This window comes from Saccopteryx bilineata, chromosome 5, assembly GCF_036850765.1.
Source record: "Saccopteryx bilineata isolate mSacBil1 chromosome 5, mSacBil1_pri_phased_curated, whole genome shotgun sequence".
Classification (NCBI taxonomy): Eukaryota; Metazoa; Chordata; class Mammalia; order Chiroptera; family Emballonuridae; genus Saccopteryx; species Saccopteryx bilineata.
The window spans coordinates 69,477,677-69,482,153 of record NC_089494.1 but is presented as its reverse complement, the minus strand read 5'-3'; positions in this window follow the sequence as shown (position 1 = coordinate 69,482,153).

Sequence of the window (4,477 nt, the reverse complement as noted above, 5' to 3'; positions counted from 1 at the left end):
TAAAGTAACCACATAGAATGGTCTGAAATGAAAACTGTCTAACTAAAAGCAGTTCATGGTGGGTACTCATGTCCTAGGGTAGGGGTCGGGAATCTTTTTGGCTGAGAGAGCCATGAATGCCACATATTTTAAAATGTAATTCCATGAGAGCCATACAACGACTCGTGTACATTACGCATTATCCAATAAAAATTTGGTGTTGTCCCAGAGGACAGCTGTGATTGGCTCCAGCCACCCGCAATCATGAACATGAGTGGTAGGAAATGAATGGATTGTAATACATGAGAATGTTTTATATTTTTAATGTTATTATTTTTTTTTATTAAAGATTTGTCTGCAAGCCAGATGCAGCCATCAAAAGAACCACATCTGGCTCGCGAGCCATAGGTTCCCGACCCCTGTCCTAGGGAGTTTATTTCTCTAACAAAGCCTGTCTGTAGTCTTTTGCATCTAAAATATTGTACCTGATAACATACAGGTAATCTTTTCCTGCTTCTTCCCAGGGCAAGTGTCCCACCAAGGCAGGAACACACAAATCCCCTCATTGTTACTGTTATCATGTTAATTACCTATGAACCATCTTCTTCCTGCCTCCCTAATCTATCACCTATCCAGTCAATTTCTTTCTTTTTTTTTTTTTTTTCTGAAGCTGGAAACGGGGAGAGACAGTCAGACAGACTCCCGCATGTGCCTGACCCGACCGGGATCCACCCGGCACGCCCACCAGGGGCAACGCTCTGCCCACCAGGGGGCGATGCCCTGCCCCTCCGGGGGGTCGCTCTGCTGTGACCAGAGCCATTCTAGCGCCTGAGGCAGAGGCCAAGGAGCCATCCCCAGTGCCCGGGCCATCTTTGCTCCAATGGAGCCTTGGCTGCGGGAGGGGAAGAGAGAGACAGAGAGGAAGGAGGGGGTGGAGAAGCAAATGGGCGCTTCTCCTATGTGCCCTGGCCGGGAATCAAACCCGGGTCCGCCGCACGCCAGGCCGACACTCTACCGCTGAGCCAACTGGCCAGGGCCTATCCAGTCAATTTTATGTAACCTCTTTAGGTCTCCATATAAAATAAGTGGTAAAACCACCATTCTCTGGAGCACTTTCTCAATCCATTGAGACTGCTTCCCAGCAATTGTCATCAGTTTGGCTCAAATAAACTCATAAAAAAAAATCCTTACAGGTTTGAAAGTATTTTTTACGTTGACGGCCCCTAACCAGAGACATTTTATTTCAGATTATCAAGAACACGTATAAATGTGGATTCATAAGAGGGCCTAAATTCATATATCCATTTCACCTAAGAGAGAGGTCTTTATCCATAATCTGACTTAATACATTAATGGCTTTGGTTTGTTAAATGCTTTTTGTTATAGACCTAGATAAGACATAGATTTCAGTGTGTGAAGAACAAAGTCTACTAGATAGCAGAAGCAAGCTGGGATAATGGGGTGGCACCATGCCATTTACGTAGACATAAACTGAACAGATACAGTAGAAACAGATGTGGCTTGTCAGTTGCATATGCAAAAAACCTGTAGGTTTTAACAGACTATAACTACATGATTTACGAGTGTCATATTACTGCAGAAAATCTAGTGAGTACTTTTGGATATTTTATATAAAATATCTAAACCAAAGCTTTCTATATTCTTTCCACCTATCTTTCAACTTACTGCACTTGTCTTGTGCTGTACTGTTAAACCTTTCACTGAGTTCTTAATTTCTGATACTGTATTTTTCAATTCTGGAATGTCTCTTTTGTTTTGATAATTTTAATTTTCTCGTGAAAATCCCCACATTTTATATACTCAGTTATTTCCTACCTTTTCATAAATATATCAGTTGTAATTATTTTAAAGTCTTTGCCTGTGTTTCAAACATACGACATCTGATTCTTTTCTGTTTTGTTTTGTTTGTTTGTTTTTCTCTTGATTGTCAGTGGAAATATTCTCTTTGCAAGCTTAGTAGTTTTTTTTTATGGAAAGACAAGCATTGTGTCTTTGAAAACAAAGGTGAGAGATGCCCAGATGACAGTATTTTTATCAGAGAGGTTCAGCCTTTTCTCTGCGACCCTGACAGAGTAGAGGGGGAAAATGGCTGACCAGTTTCATGTAGGTTTTTATTCGGAATCTGTCAAATCCTCTTCTCCCCAGCACCTAGACTACAGGCATCTCTACTGTGCTGTGTGGAGGTCTTCAGCTTGTATATTTAACTGTATTGTACCTTGTGAAGCTTGACAATTTGACAAATATCTTGAGGAGATATTTGAGGAGGCAGGCTGTGTTTGAATATGCTTAAGTCACCAGTTTTACCACCCTGGACCTGATCAAGTGCCAAAATCTTTGCTGGTTCATCTATCTCCCATCTTCCAAGAGGCCAAGACAGGATCCTTACTTAGCCTCCAGCCAACCCCACACTATCAAGCACCTCCAGGACAAAGCTGCTGTTGCAGATTATTTTAAGTCAATTTTCTTTTTCTTTAAAGACTTTGGTTTGTTACCTGTCTGCCCAGTGGATCTTTGTCTCCTCTGTATCATGAAAAAATGTGGGCTTTTTCACTGTACTTTTCTGTGCATGGGATTATAATTGTAGCCTGCTATCCTGTGAAATTGTGAAATTTAGAAAATATCAAGGGGAGAAAATCATGGCCTGCTACTCTCCAATTTTGTCACTCCAGTGCCATGTCGCTGCCAAAAGTTTGTATTTCTGTCCTGCAGCTGCAGTGTTCTTCCTGGGCTGAGCCCGTTCTCAGCCTGAGCTGCACCCAGACAGACCAAAAACCTTCCAGGATAGCCTCAGAGCCTTAGCTCACACTTGAAAAGTTCATGCCTTTCTTGAATTATATTCCCTACAGTTATTATTTGGCTGATCTCTGATGCCTTACATATATTATATTTCTGTAATTGATCTAGCTTTTCTAATTGTTCTTAGTGGGAGCATTAGTCTGATGCTAATTACTCCATCTCACTAGAAACAAGTCTTATGTAGGTTTCATTGAGCACAATACAGGTTTTAATAGAAAGAGGAGGTATCTGCGTGCTATGAAAATAATTTAAAGTATGTTTAGGAATTGCATAGGGAGCAAAATGTTTCACTGAAAAAAATTTTCTAAGATTTTTGATACCAGAAATCACCTAGTGGATCTATATATGTATCTATGTAGCTATCTAGCTATCTACCTATCCATCTACTTGCTCATCTATCCAATTTATTCACTCATCCATCCATTGCTTTCATAGTAATTTATTATAATCTTATTAAATGGAGAATGAATATCAGTGTCTAAAACAACAAATATAATAAATGTTAAGAACTTAAGTGCTAATGTTCTCATTGTCTTCATGACTTAAATGAATAAATCAAATAAATCACATTGTGTGATTAATTAATTCCATAAGTGAAATATTCTCTTTGACCTTAGGTTAGTCAATATATTCATGCTACCATAGATCTAACATTTATTGCTCTTAATCCATTATCAGCTATTTTATAATGTTTTATCAAGTTTTCTTTTTCTATCAATTATTTTTTTAACAATGTATAATCATTGAGTCTTTGGACTATTTTAAACATGGGGAAATTTATAATATGAAAAATATAAAAAAATAACTAGTTATGTATTCTTACTTAAATATGATATATTTCTTTCCTGAAAGGGTAAAAATGGAAAGTTTAAAGTAAGGTTATCTTGATTGAAATTTAAAAAAAAACATGTGTAGAAACCTATCATTAGAATAAAATGACAAGCAAGTAGTTTTAAATAAGGAGAGAAACATGAAAAAGCTAAAATCAGATCTTTGAATAATTAATGATATTTAACCACCATAAGAATCATTAACATCTATATACAAATACTTTTGTAGGATAAGTTGACATTGTAGGATCAATCTTCCCTTAAGTTGAACTATTACTCTTTTAGATCTAGTGCCATTTTATTAAGTATATAGTAAGGTAAAGTAATAATAATTTTTAAATAAATATTTATTCTAGATTTAGACAGTAATTAGTATTATATATATATATTATGTCACTTAATCTTCACAACAACCACTTAAAGTAGATAAACTTAGTCCTATTGAATCCCAGAAGAGTAAAATGAAGCTTAGACAACCTGTGAAATTTGCCAGGTCACAGAGTTTAGTTGGTGTCAAAACTGTGCTGAAATCCTGTGCAATAAACCATCATTATCTTGTAGAGTTTTCTGCAGCAATGAACGTGTTCTATATCTGCACTAATACATAGTTTCTAGTCATTATGTGGAGACTGAGTACTTGAAAAATTGTATTTTTAATTTTAATCAATTAAAGTTTTAAATAGTCATATTTCTCTAGACAAATGTGCTACCACTGGATGGCACACTCTAAAATAATTAGACTATACTAGCTCCTGGTCCTGAAAAATCCTGTGGAGTATAAGGAACATCCTTCTAGAAACTGTTTTTTAGAATTATTCAACTGGAATATCACATCTGGATAGAAATCAATA